At 37.1% G+C, this 15686-nt stretch overlaps 1 protein-coding gene across 3 annotated transcripts in view; it reads right to left on the reverse strand.

Annotated features, from left to right (window-relative positions):
* The window catches only part of LOC123871216 (homeobox protein dve-1), a 143719-nt gene that overhangs the window by 66977 nt on the left and 61056 nt on the right, over nucleotides 1-15686 (reverse strand). The window lies entirely within an intron of this gene.

The following is a 15686-nucleotide window of genomic DNA, read 5'->3' on the forward strand; positions in this document are numbered from 1 at the left end:
ATTTAAATGTAACTTTGAATATAATTATTATAAGGATATTATCGCCGACTAGTTTTCTTCCATCCACCTCCTGCGAGCCTAAACATTACTGGCGCAGTGACGGGGTAGGATAAGCTGTACCTGTAGCTGTATCGGACAACTGTGACGGAGAACAACTTATCCTGAGAACCTACCATTCGGAGGCCGCAGTGTAGTGGAGAATCTAAACTTCGATTCGTGGAAAGAAATAGATCGGCGATGCGGTAAGTACTTGAATCGTTCAAGCTCCTTTTACCTATCCTTTTCCGACTAACAAGAAAAAGAGGTATTGTGTTTAATTTTTTTTATTGATTTTTTTTAATCGTACGTTTATTGTATCCTCATTTATATATATCGTCCTTATTCCTAAAATTTTATAATCTAGGTTTATACAAAATCTATAGACCTATTTAATATAATTTTACGTGAACTTTAGGGAAGTAATTTTTTTATTGAGTGCTTTTTTATAAAAGTTTTTTGAGTGTATTTTTTGTGTGTGTTAGTTTAATTTTTATTCGTCAAGATTTTTCATCCAAGGTCAGGACGTAGTTTCGTAGGGTCGGTTAATAGGTCAAGAGCCGTAGACGAATCTAGGAACTTAGAAGACATGGCATCAAACGATTTAGATACTATCTATAAATCTATTAGATTTTTACCCGAATTTGACGGAAATCCTCATGTGTTAACACGGTTTATAAATTTGTGTGACCAATTAGTGATTGCCCATTTTGACATTAGTCCGGGACATGAGTTACAAAATTCGGCATTAATTAGTGGAATATTAAATAAAGTGACAGGTTCCGCGGCTAGGTTAATTAATGCAAACGGTATCCCAGATAGTTGGAATGGCATACGAAATGCCCTTATTAATAATTTCGCAGACCATCGCGATGAGACCGCTTTATACAATGATTTGTCTCTACAGACACAAGGCTCTAGCACCCCGCAAGAATTTTACGAAAAGTGCCAAAACCTGTTTAGCACAATTATGACCTACATTTCCCTACATGAATCCGTACCTACCACAATAGAGGCTAAACGGCAACTTTACCAAAAGTTAACCCTGCAGTGTTATTTACGTGGTCTAAAAGACCCGCTAGGCTCAAGGATACGGTGCATGCGGCCAGTGTCAATGGAAAAAGCCCTCGAATTTGTACAAGAGGAACTTAACACCTTATATATACAACAGCGAAATGAAGGCGGGTTTTCTCGGGAAAATTTTGGACATAAATTTTCCGTGTCAAATTACACAGGTCCTTCAAGGTCACAAGGTTTCGCTATGCCTGGGCCATCTTGGCAGCAGTCCACACATTTTAGACCACCTCAGAGTCAGCAACCTATGCATTTTAGACCTGGTTGGAAACCTAACCCTCAAATGCATCCGCGTGGTCCTAGTCGTACCCAATTAATGTTTCGCGCTCCTCCACCGAATTATAACCCGAAGAGCAACGTTTTCAAATTACCAAATAGACACCAATCGCCTAACAATTCTAATTTCCCACGTCCCATGAGCGGTGTGAGTCATTTCACCCCTAGACATTTACCACCATCGGGACATGATTGGCGTAAATTTGGTAATCCACCACCAACTAACTATATGAAATCACGCGACGTCAATTTTAATGAACTTAACTATGACTATGATTATGATTATGACTATGACTACGATTATGACTATGACAATTACGAACAATTTACGGATGAATGCTATAATTACTATGAGGAAAGCTCCTCGAACGTTGAACCAAGTCCAATAATAGAAGAAGTTGATCAGAAACAGGAAGTCAGTTCTAAGAAAGAAAATTTTCAAATAGTCAGCGAATCCGAAAAACCAAGATAGATGTTAATTTTTATGTCCAGCGGCAACTTGGTTATGTACAGATTAGTAATCCACCTCTCAGATTTCTTATCGATACCGGGGCGAATCAATCTTTTATCAGTCCTGAAGCAGTACAAATGTATTTTAGTAATATGCCACTTAACTATGAACCCTTTGAAGTAACCAACGTGCACGCAACAACTAAAAATGACTATTCCATTACATTACCTTGGTTTTCCGAATTTAACGAAGATGGTGATATAACTTTTTACGTATATCATTTTCACGAATACTTCGACGGTCTTTTAGGCCTAGATTTACTTGAAAAATTGGAGTCCACTATTAATCTTAAAGACAGAAAATTAGTAACGCGTAACGCTGAGATTCCAATAAAAATGTATGATTCGCGTAACGTTAATTTGTTCGAAGACATTATTCCTGCTCATTCTTCAAAGCTATTTGCATTGCCTATTAATTCGCAGGACGGTGATGTCTTGATTCCATCTCAAACTATATGCAACTGTATTATTTCCGATTGTATAACACGCGTTAAAAATAAGAAAGGATATGTTGAAATTACTAATGATTCCCCGAATGATATAGTTTTTTCCTTAGACAAACCCATATCAGCAGAACTTTATAATTTTGAATGTGAGCAAACCAATGTTTCTTCGAATCGTGCTAAAGAAGTTTTTTCTCGTCTTCGCATTGGACATTTAAATCCAGAAGAAGCAGCTAATTTGAAAGCACTGTGTGCAAAGTATGCCGACGTGTTCTATCTTGAAGGTGAACCTTTAACGTTCAATAATAAGATTAAACATAAAATTAAGACCAGCGATGAAATTCCTGTACATACAAAAAGTTACAGATATCCTTATGTCCACCGACAAGAAATCAGAGATCAGATCAGTAAAATGCTTGAACAAAATATTATAAGACCTTCTGACTCCGCCTGGAGCTCTCCTATTTGGGTGGTTCCCAAAAAGGCAGATGCTTCTGGTCGTCGTAAATGGCGTCTTGTCGTGGACTTCAGAAAAGTAAACGAGAAAACGATTGATGATAAGTACCCTATTCCCAACATCACCGATGTTCTAGACAAATTAGGGAAGTGTCATTACTTCACTACCCTAGATTTAGCTAGTGGCTTTTACCAGGTTGAAATGGACCCCGCTGATATTCACAAGACTGCATTTAATGTAGAGAATGGGCACTATGAGTTTTTAAGGATGCCCATGGGGTTGAAAAATGCTCCATCGACTTTTCAGCGAGTCATGGATAATGTTCTCAAAGATCTACAGAACAAAGTTTGTCTAGTATATCTTGATGACATAATTTGCTTTAGCACAAGTCTTCAAGAGCACATAGTTAATTTGGAAAAGATATTTCAGAGATTGCGTGAGTCAAACTTCAAGATACAGATGGATAAGTCTGAATTCTTGAAGCTGGAAACCGAATTTTTAGGTCACATAATTTCTAAAGATGGTGTAAAACCAAACCCCAATAAAATAGCAGCCATAAGTAAATACCCATTACCAAAGACTACGGCACAGATCAAACGTTTTCTCGGATTGCTAGGATATTACAGAAAATTCATCCCTGATTTTGCACGTCTAACAAAGCCCCTTACTCAATGCCTGAAGAAAAATTCTAAAATAATAATCGATGATGAATACATAAGGTGTTTCGAGCACTGTAAGCAACTGCTTACCAATGATCCCATTTTACAGTATCCGGATTTTACTAAAGAATTTTTGCTAACAACTGATGCTTCTAATGTCGCAGTAGGTGCCGTTTTATCACAGGGCCCAGTAGGGTCTGATAAACCGATCGCATATGCATCTAGAACTCTTAATTCTAGCGAATTGAACTATAGTACGATAGAAAAAGAACTCTTAGCAATCGTCTGGGCCACCAAGTATTTCAGGCCTTACCTTTTTGGACGTAAATTTAAAATTATTACAGATCATAAGCCCCTGCAGTGGGTAATGAGTCTTAAGGAACCTAATTCGAGACTTACAAGATGGCGTTTAAAACTCAGCGAGTTCGATTTTGCGGTGTTGTATAAGCAAGGAAAGTCTAATACCAACGCGGACGCGTTATCGCGCATTGAAGTTCATGTGGAAGAGCTAAGTTCGGTTGCTGTGAATCTATCGGACGGAGCTCCCTCTTTAGATGACTCTGGAACTCTTTCAGCTCCGGAGGCTGAAGATGGTTCTAGAACAGCAACTGTCCATACTGATGACGAAAGCCCCATCTTGGAAATCCCGATTACAGAACATCCGTTGAATAAATTTACTAGGCAAATCGTTTTTAACGTTGTAGGTGATATTAAAACCAAACCAGTCACTACAAACCCCTTTGAAAACCATAAGCGTACGACTGTTCAATTATCTGAATCAAATTTAGAAATAGATGTCATCAATGCTATTAAAGAATTTGTTCAACCTAAAATTAAAACTGGTTTATTAATCAATCCACCATTGGCTATGTATAAGATAATTCCAATAATACAGAAAACCTTTAAAAATTCGTCAATGATACTCAATTTAGCTAAAACAGAAGTAGAAAATGTTCGAGAATATTTAAGGCAGCAACAAATTATAGATAAGTACCATGATGGCAAGACAAACCACCGCGGTATCAATGAATGCTTTCTTGCTTTATCTCGAAAATTTTACTGGCCAAAAATGCGAGAGCATATTTCAAAATTTATCAACGACTGTGAAGTATGCGGACAGGCTAAGTATGACCGTAATCCAATCCGACAGCAATTTCAAGTAGTTCCACCACCCAGTAAACCTTTTGAGCTTGTGCACTTAGACCTCTTAAGTGTCGAAAGCTGTAAGTTTCTGACAATAGTCGACTCTTTCTCCAAATATGCTCAAGCATATTTCTTAGGAGACAGCACGGCAGTCAGTGTAGTTCAAGCATTACTTAAATTTAGTACGCATCATGGAAATCCTTTAACTGTAGTTACTGACAACGGTCCGGAATTTAACAATCAAGTTATATCTGAGTTCTTCAATCTTCATAAAATCCAGCATCATAAGGTCGCACCACATACTCCTAACGAAAATGGTATCGTTGAAAGATTTCACTTGACACTCTTAGAACACCTTCGTATCTTTAGAATCAGTCAAAAGGATGAATCAGTAAGGAACCTGATACCTTATGCTCTTCTAGCTTACAATAGCAGTATTCATAGTTTCACAAAATGCAGACCAATCGAAATAGTAACTGGACATTTTGACCCACGCGACCCACTCGACATAGACCTCACGACACATGTCTTACAGCAGTACATACAGGATCATAAAAATAGAATGAAAATTACATATAACCTTATCCACGAATCCTGTAGTAGTCTACGCAGAGATTTAACTAATAGTCGTAATAGAACTAGAGAGCCCGAAGCAAATTATTCCCCAGAGCAACAAGTTTTTGTTAGAAACCCTGTTGCCTCTCGTCAAAAGGCAGCTCCCCGCTATACTCAGGATGTAGTTGTAGCAAATCTCCCAATCCACATTTACACTAGAAAAAAACGAGGCCCAATCGCGAAGTCAAGACTAAAGAGAGTTCCTAACACTGCCCAATTGTTGCAGGATCCTCCTTATAATCAATCTACTTCTGCAGCCAGTGGTAATGCAGGAGATCCAACTTGAAATTACAAAATGTATTAGGTTTTATCAAGGTTTCGGTTGCACATCATTCAGTTATAAGCTTAAGTACAATTAAATATTTAGTTAGTAGGTTAACCAGTCTTTATGGTACTGGTAAAATTATATCTTTAGATGATAGAGAGTATTATGATATTATAGGATTAGGTTCGTATTATGTAAGAAACGAAATATTCATAGTTTATAAATTTCCTATAATTTTAACCCAAGTATATGATATGTATAAATTATCCATTGTACCCAACAAGAATCATGAGATCCTAATTCCTTATCATCCATTCCTGGCAATAAGCTTGAACGAGTACAGGTACATAGAGGCTGAATGCCCGAAGACCAGCAAGGGTTATCTATGTGCCGATATTAGAAGCTTACAGCGTGAACCTTCGAATCAACCAGATTGTATCCAACAACTTATAACCGCCCAAAATAGAAGTAGGTTTTGCCATCCAGTGAAAGTAACTTTGGAAAAACCAGCGTTCGAGCAACTTGACGAACGTCACTATACAATGAGTTTTCCGCTGCCCACGAAAGTTCACCTATCGTGTGGCCACGACCTGTACCGGACACTTCGAGGCAGCTACTTGGCAGTAATTCCACAAAATTGCTTTTTGAAAACGCCAGAGTTTATGATTCTCAATAGAAACGATCGCATAAAAGGCCAAGCAATTCAAGTTATGGATTTACCTAAAGAAGAACCCTCTGACTCAAGACCATCTCCGCATTATGAATTGAAGTCCACAAAACTGGATCACCTACATCATGCAAGTGCAAAGGTTTCATCTCAAACACCTATCACTTTACCTCCGAGTTCGGACCACGGAAGTATTTACCACACAACCATACCCATATACACCATATTGGTTGGAACCTGCGGACTGAGTATAATCATCATAGTTTATCGTAAAATACAGCGCACGAAGACATTGCAGATAAGAAGCACAGCCGAAATTCAGAGTACTTCATCCGATGACCTCCCGGCGCAATTCACAGCCAAGGTGTTCCATAAGCGCCGATCTGATGGGGGAGGTGTTACGCAGGCGAAGCCGGCGGCTGATACATAGTGAGCCAGCGCAACATGCATTCCCATTCCCACGTACGAATACGACCCGTATAGCTGACGCGGCGTAATACCAGAACCCGCGCGATGTGGGAATCGTAATATTAAGTTAGAATATTCTCATCCTTAGAGATAAGCACTAGTTTTTAGTCTTTTCATTTAAATGTAACTTTGAATATAATTATTATAAGGATATTATCGCCGACTAGTTTTCTTCCATCCACCTCCTGCGAGCCTAAACATTACTTGTCAACCAAATAAGGCTTTCGATACATTCATCAAACCAGCAGATGCACACGGTATTGTTGAAGGTTGGCATTTCCAGTATTATGCAAGTTTTTTTAAAGATGGATTTAAATAACTTATCATAATTTTTTAATTCTAAATTATGTATTTGAAAAAAATAGAACAAAGCGTCAGCAATTCATAAAGACAGGTGGTAGGTACAAAAAAAATTCACACTAAATAAACGTGGAATGTTTGCAACTGTCATGCCTAAAATATACCTAATTTTTCCATGCGATTTGATCTTGAAGTGGCAGACAGATTTCGTTTGACCAGCTCAGTGTCTAACAATAAATGATAAACACCCAGCTCAATTTTTAATCCATTGAAGGAATGAAACAGTATTTTAATATCACCCAATGAAGCAGCAATGTAGAACCAACCAACCCCGGTGGCTATCATTCAGTTAGACACCGAGTTAGCGAATCACTTAGCAGGTCTGACTAACGACATAGGACTAAGTTTGTTTCTTGTTGTAAACACGTTCCGGACCTAGAAAACAGTTTGGCACAGACGTTCTCTTTACACAATGTGGACAAAAAATAAGTCTGTATTTTACGAAATTCCCATGGGACAGGGAACAAAGAAGAATGATATTTTTGTCCAGCGAAGCCACAGAAAGCGGGTAGTAGTAAATAGTAAATGCCAATGAAAAATAAAAATACTTAATGCAAAATTCGAAGATAGTGTTTGCGTAAAATCTCACTCACACAGGCGAAAAGCGTAGAGCGTGTGAGTAGGCCGGATTAGCGCTAAGTCGGATTACTCGACCGTCGGATCTGAATTGTGTTCGGAGGTCGGGAATATTAAGGATGTTCGCATGCGGGGGATCCAAGTTGAAAAAAAATTAGCGAAAATTCATTTCTTTTCTTTTCTTTCCTTATGGTGACAGAGGAGGATGCTACGTTGACATAAAATCTTAGTATAAAAAATCGGTTGACAATAGAAATACGCACTGAGTGAAAATTTCAGCTCTTTAGGTACCTACGGTTACCTATTACGGTTCATAAGATACGTTGACAGACATACAGACGGACGGACAGCGGAAGCTCAGCACCTTAGGGTCCCGTTGAAACTCTAGAAATAAAATAGCGAAAATTCATTTTCAGAGGAGTGAGTTAGCTCTGCGATTATATAAAATCGAAATAAAAAATAATACGATAATATTTCAATATTCTTGTCAGCGAATAACGTGTTTCAACTATCTTTGCCATATCTTTGCAGTGTTATTTCAATAATAATAAATAATAATTTATGTAATGTAATCACTATTTTGAATTAATTTAAATGTTTTTACTATGATAAATCCACAGAATAAGCTAATTCTTACTTCCGAGTATAAATAATGTCTTAAAAAATCAAATACAACATCCCTTTGTAAATATATAGGTATAGTGAATCGAAACAACACTGCACATTGTAAAAAGGGGAACATACTTTCGGGTTTATAATATTAGCACATATTAGCATGGATATCGCCAAATTAATAGGTACCTAATGTGGATATTGTCTGATTATCCATATGAGGAAAACTGCTCTGAGAGGAAAACAGTGGAAATGTCGGTGCGAGGGAAGGGGTAGTTCTGCTTTATCTGCGCGCGACACGAGTTTGATCCGGCGAGCTGATCCGGATAATCGCACTCCCTGTTGCTGTGTGCATCGATTCTACATCTATAGGGTGACCTCGTCGCTTCGCATTCAAATGTTTTGAAAATTTCATTCATTACTGGTATCTACTTTAAACAATCAAACTAACTACTAGTAGTATGTTTATTGTTTACCCGGATATAGAAAACGATGCAAATATCGGTACAGAGGGAGGGTAGGTAGTTCTGCTTTATCTGTGCGTAACCTGGATAATCGCACTTGTGCATCGATTCTACGTCTAGAATGACCTGCATTTTTAAATGTTACTTTGAAAATTTTATCACACTTCAGTAAGAATTAATGATAGGACAAGGAATGACAAAAACAAAATACCAACTTCTATCTGAGGAATAAATTTGAAGTATTGACAGATTTCCTTTACAAAACTGTCAAACCTTCTTTATTCCTCAGATAAAAGTTATTTGACGATTGAAAAATCGGCCCTAACCAATTTAAATGTCATAATTGCTTTAACGGTGAAGGAAACAACGTGCGTAAACCTGCATGCCTGAGATTCTACATAATGATCTCAAAGGTGTGTGAATTCTACCAATCTGCACGTGGCGGGCTATGGCCTAAGGCCATGATCGAATCTCCGATCCCCTGAATAGGACGTCTCACCACTTGGCTCTTTGTGCGACGTATTACTATCGGTACTATATAGTAGTAGTAGGCTGGCAGATCTGTTTTATCTCCTAGCGACACGAGCCTGATCCGGCGCGATCATCCGGATAATCCGTACCAGTGTGTATAATATCGATTTGTTCAGTTCCGCTTTCATTTCATTTTGAATTCATTCTTATTAAGCTTTTGTAGTCTACAATGATTAAAGCTAAATGTCCACTAGCAATAAGCAATGTATGGGTTTGATAAAAACTGCTGTACCCCTTCCAGTTTAGCCTGCTTCCATCTTAGACTGCATCATCACTAACCACCAGATGAGATTGCAGACACGGGCTGACTTGTATATGAATAAAGATAAAAACTTGCAGGAATCAATCATCGTCATGTCAAAGTAAATTTCTGCAAGTATTTTCTGTTGCAATTAAAATTAAAAATTGCAGTAGAAATTGCTGCAAATGTATGCACAGGTCAAGTGACGTGCGAGTGACTTTTTAGAGCCACTTCTGCAAGTCTTATTGCTAGTAGACACTTGATATAAGATTCAGCAGCTAATAAGTAATTATTCGCGGTTAAAATGATTACCTACAATTTACTTATTTTATTTCATAATTTTAGTAATATAAACCTTGTGCGAACTAGGAATACTATAAACAAGGCGGATAGGTAGTTTCGTTTTATCTCCGGTCGACAAGGGTCGGATCCGGCGGGATAATCCGGATTATCGAGATCGTCATGTATGTTGCAACGTTGTATGGATTTATTCCGCAAGTGTGAGCTTTTTTGAAAAGTTTGATAACTCCAACCGAGTTTAATTGTTCTGACCTTTGAATTAAGCTAAGTCTTTTGGACAAAGTATACTTTATAGAACTCAGCCTAAAACGCTGTGGATTTTTAAATTGTTTACTTACTTCATTTCATAATTTTAATAATATTATAAACCTAGTCCAAACTAGGAATATACTATAAGCAATGGCAGATAGGTAGTTCCGTTTTATCTCCGGTCGACACGGGTCGGATCCGGCGGGATAATCCGGATTATCAGAGTCCCCATGTGTGTTACAACGTTGTATCGATTTATTCCGCACGTGTGAGCATTTTTTAAAAGTTTAATTGCTCCGATTATGCATGATTGACCTTTGATGTTTTTATTCATTGCATATCAAAAACTTTGGTGGTGGATCCGTCCTCACTTTACATATATGTAGACGAATTCTTAAAGTCTTGGACCCACACAAAGCGCGACGCGACGGCGCGGGCGACCGACGACGTCTGTCTGATGCGTACGCGTATACGATATACGAATTCCAATGCACGGAACTGTATGAAACACGTGGGACCCCAACAGTATGAACGCCTTTTGTTCCATTTTCTAAAAGCTACGTCAGACGCGTTTCCGTAGCGCATCGTGACCGTCACACGTTTTGTTTGACCAAGCCTCAGGTCCGATTTACATTGGTCAAGGACGGTGCCGGGTAGATAAGTAGGTAGAGTGAGTAAGTACAGTGGCGAGCCAAGCCACTGTCCATGACCGATGTAAATCAGACCTTAAGGAGTAAATCCTTAAGGTCTGATTCACCGGATCCGAATCCGTTTCGAATGAATAAGTGCACAATTTTAATATAGGCTCATACTGCACTTAACTAAAACGTCGCCAAGATACTCGTTCCTTATGTAAAACCTATAAAATATACATTTCAGTAAGTATAATATTACTGATCAGCAATTCTTTAATACAAGTAGGTATGCATACAGGCGTGCTATCCAAAAATACGAGACATTAAAAAAATAAATCGGCTTATCTTTATAAAACCGGCTTTACACCATGTAGAGTCAACAGATACATTTTAGAATTCTAAGTCTTCAATAATAATTTCAAAATAAAAAATCTAGATAATGCCCGCAATTTTGTCTGCGTGAATTCACGCTTTTTAAAAATCTCGTAGGAACTTTTTGCCTTTCCGGAATAAAAAGTTGCCTATGTCAATTTCCGGGACGCAATCTACCTCTGTACCTTTCATATAAATCTGTTAAACGGATCGGCCTTTAGGAATTCTGTGCGAGCTCTGACTTTCCTGGATAAAATGTAGCCTTCGTCCATCCTCGGGATGTGAACTCTGTACCAAATTTCATCAAAATCGGTACGACTGTTGGGTCGTGATAAGCTAACAGACAGACAGACAGATAGACACACTTTCGCATCTATAATATTAGTATGGATATTATGTAAATGACTATCACCTTCAACGAATGATACTAGTCTGTTGATTAAATTAATGAATATATAAATTATTCATTACCAGCCCGTGCTAAGTTGTTAATCCCAAATCAGTGATTTAATTTTTTGAAAAGTAGAATAATAAAAATATTAAAGATTTTATCGTAATCATAATCAAAATCACTTAGTTATAATGCTGAAGGTCAATAGGTATAACAATAATGAAAATAATATGCGATATAGTATGTATAAGTTATACATAATATTACTAAACCGAGATGACCGTCTTAGTAAAATATTTATTTGCAAATTATTTCTTTTCTATAATAAAAGCTTCCAATCAGACATAAAAGTCTTAGAAGTCTTAGAACAATGATTTCTGTATTTTTTTCATTCCTTTGCATTACTATTGTTTGGCTAATTATTATTTATTTTTACTACTTTACTAACATACTTTGAAAATAAAATCACCATATTTGTTCGTATTTTTGGAAATGAATATATATTGGTTTTTTACTTGTCTACATTTTGTTTACACTTTTTACTTATTAGTACCTACTGTATGTTTCCAAAAAAAAAGTATTTTTTCTGACGGTACCCCAGTATGAATTGACAAAAGATATATCTCTGAGTATAATCCGAGGGCATTGTGTAATAGCTAATCGCGGATCGGCGAGAGACTTGAAATTAATAATGATTTATAACACCCGATTAGAGACGTTTGGTATTAACTCGCCACCGTTTCTTTGATACCACGTTTTACGCACACTGTCTTATAATCTTATTCCCAACTATTGCTTACGTCTTTAAAATAGGGATTAATTTCGCGTGAATAAATAATATACTTACCTACCAGCTGGTTTTTAATCCTGCAATTAGTAGGCACTTTTTTTAATTCTACGATGTTGCGAGAAGGTATATGTTACTGACCTAAGTAGGAACGTGGTAGTACCTGGGCAGTGTTAACTTCTTTTCATTTTCAAGACATAGGTTGCAAAAATTTCGAAGCTGTAAAGGGCGTGCAATAATTTTATTAGAAAATTCTGCAATTATAACTAACCCAAGAAAACCCCTACTGTAGCGATTGATGGAAAGGGATCATGACGCTCAGCAATGAGAAATATGATGCAGAAAGAGAACAAAGTCTTTAGATTATGGAGCGGTTAATTGAAAAAATAGACGCGCCAATCCTCCTGAGAACTTTTTTCGAAGTAGGTTAAAAAACAGCGTTGTATTTAATATCCCACAGATCATGTATGTCTGCCTATCTGTCTGCCATACATTTATACCTTCATCAGAACTGACCTGTCTCTCTTCAACAGACAGGTGCAAACTCTACACGAGCCGGGCAATGCTGGATATGCATACTATTCGCACTTTCTCTACGACATTGTATCATTATAGATATTATTCAAAGATGTAAACCTTGTTAACACGAGAAATGAGCCACTACAACGCAAGGCAGATGACAATCGGGGCGTAGTAGTAATTTTTAAAACAGAAAAAAAGATTTTATTTATCTTATAAATCTGAAATCTACATTGGAATGCATATGAAGAACACCATTGCGTGTGACTAAATGAAATGATAATTATGTGGGAAAAGAGTATCAGTTTTTGCATACGCATTTTCTCAATGGGAATGATGATCTTGATAAATGCAGAAAGTGTGTACCGATGAGAGGGATTTGTCGGCTGTGCGAATAACTTTGCGGTGATATCCCTCCGAGTGTTGAGGCCTTTTGTGATTTCAACGTTTGCGAATATACGAGTTAATATTATTTACTGACTGGTTAACGGCAGACCACTTGAAATCCAGACCTATGGGTATGGATAATTGTCTGACATAGTTAGCCATGTCTGCCTAGACTACGTCGGGGTTTGGATAGCCGATTTGTGTACCTTGCTTGTCATTTGAAACTTGCTTTAGGTATTTCTCCAACTCAATATTAATTTCATTTACTAGAAGGCGCTTTTACAACATCTTTATCCATCTATAATTTATGATAATCAATCAATTTACTATTAAGTACACTGAGCTGAGTTGTTTCATGAGGAAACTTTCATATCTAAGAGTTACCCTAATGTTCTCAAAGGTGTGTGAAGATGTGCTAATTCACACTTGGCTAGCGTGGTGAAATATAGTCTAAATCCTTCTCATTCTGAGAGCTGACCCGTGCTCATCTGATGGGTTGATGATAATAACATAATTATTTATTATCCGCTATTTCAACTATGATTAGTATAATTCACATTATTAAGAAATGGGGTTTTTTTTTTTGGAATTAGTAAATAACCCATTAAATATTGCGTTATGAAATCATTGTCGGTACCTACATAATGATTATTATCAGCTAAAATGTTTAAAGTATCAAGTACACTGACCTCTACTAATACAAGTAAATACGCTGGACCTGCGAAATTTTTGTGATGACCTATAAGACAACATGAAGACCATTTGACACTAAGTGTCAATTTTGATTTCCGGTATGCTCGATGGGGCACAAAATATAGCTGTCGTTTTGTATGGTGCAACTCTTCCAGCGTATTTGTATAATATGTCAATTTCAGTGATTAAGTTACATCAAATATGGAATTGAATATCGAAAAAAGCAGTTTTTATTTTGTAAGCAGCTAAATAAACATTGATTCACAAGGTAACTCTATCAGGACTACCGCGAATGAATTTGTGTGTTGAATAGGTGTAATATAAATGTGTGGTGTTGCGTGTGTGTGCGTGTATTCGCCGGCTTTGCTTTGAGCGCCTTACCGGGCAGACGGGATGTCCCGGATTAGATTTAAGGGGTAAAAGAACTGAAACGAGACAACACTATCCAGATTTACATTACAAAGACAAGGACGCACGGATTGGAGATTTAGAGATTATGATTCATAAAGAGAGGAGAATGAATGGAAAATTATTAGGGAGGGAATAAACAGGCAGAGAATTAAATGCCAATGTGCGTAGTGTATTTGATAAATAAAATATACTTACTGTTACTGACGATACTTTTGAAGTGATACAAATATAACGCAAATAATATAATAGAATGAATGCAAAACTCTTCTAAGAAAGGTTTTGCGTTAATAAAGTAAATAGTAAATACCTGTGTTGAGCTTTAGAACGATTGCACTAGTTTTGATTTTTGAGCGTAATTCTTTATTATTATTCTTTCTCACATGAAAGCCACTTCAGCTTCCGATACTGATCAAGTAGCTAAACCTATATCATTTGTAAAACAAAATTGCGAAAAAATTCGGTCAAGTGCGAGTAGGACTCGCACACGAAGGGTTGTGTAGAATTAAACTTTTTTATTTTATAAATTTTCATGGCCGCCATTTTGCAATTTTTATTATTTATTGTTATAGCGCCAATAGAAATACACATTCTGTGAAAATTTCAACTATGTATCTATTACCGTTCACGAGATACAGCCCGCTGACAGACAGACAGACAATAGTAGTCATAGTCTTAGTAATAGAGTTCCGTAGGTAACTTTCGGGTACGAAACCCCAGAGGCACGAGTTAAATTTCTTCCAGCGTTAACTTTTTCAAGTTTAATTTACTCTCGTATACGGGACAATATACAAACAGTATTTGAATGTAGTATCAATAAAACCGATTATTGAGAGTCACGCGCGGGCCCCTTTGTAGCGTCCGAGCTCATCTCGCTGTTAATCTGATGCCATAATTGATTCACTGATATCTTTCACGCTCCCGAGCCTGACAATCATCTACGCTGGAATGTGCGGGGATAACAAATCTTCTTTAATCGACTTCAAAAAACTTTTTTTTTTTTTTAAAGAATATTAGCTATTTTAATCATAACTAACATTCCCCTTTCCCCTCCAACTAAGCGTAAAGCTTGTGCTAGGAGTGGGTACGACAATAGTGCAACGGGTGGGGTTTGAACCGCCGACCTTTCGGAATTCAGTCCACTCCTATAACCGTTGAGCTATTGAGGCTTCTTTATTGATCCACAATTGGGATGGTACATACATAAAAAATAAATTATTTCTTAGTAATTGTTAAATAGTGAGAGATATTAAATAATATCTTCGAAAAGTTTGTAAAATCGTTGTACACTGTTAGTTTTAAGGTTGTTAACCATTTTTAACCCCCGACCTAAAAAGAGGGGTGTTATAAGTTTGACGTGTGTATCTGTGTATCTGTCTGTGGCATCGTAGCTCTTAAACTAATGAACAGATTTTAATTTAGTTTTTTTTGTTTGAAAGGTGGCTTGATCGAGAGTGTTTTAGCTATAATCCGAGAAAATCGGTTCAGCCGTTCGAAAGTTATCAGCTCTTTTCTAGTTAATTTTTAATTTACACTTGTAAATTATAT

The sequence above is a fragment of the Maniola jurtina genome, chromosome 2 (assembly GCF_905333055.1).
Source record: "Maniola jurtina chromosome 2, ilManJurt1.1, whole genome shotgun sequence".
In the NCBI taxonomy this organism is placed as follows: Eukaryota; Metazoa; Arthropoda; class Insecta; order Lepidoptera; family Nymphalidae; genus Maniola; species Maniola jurtina.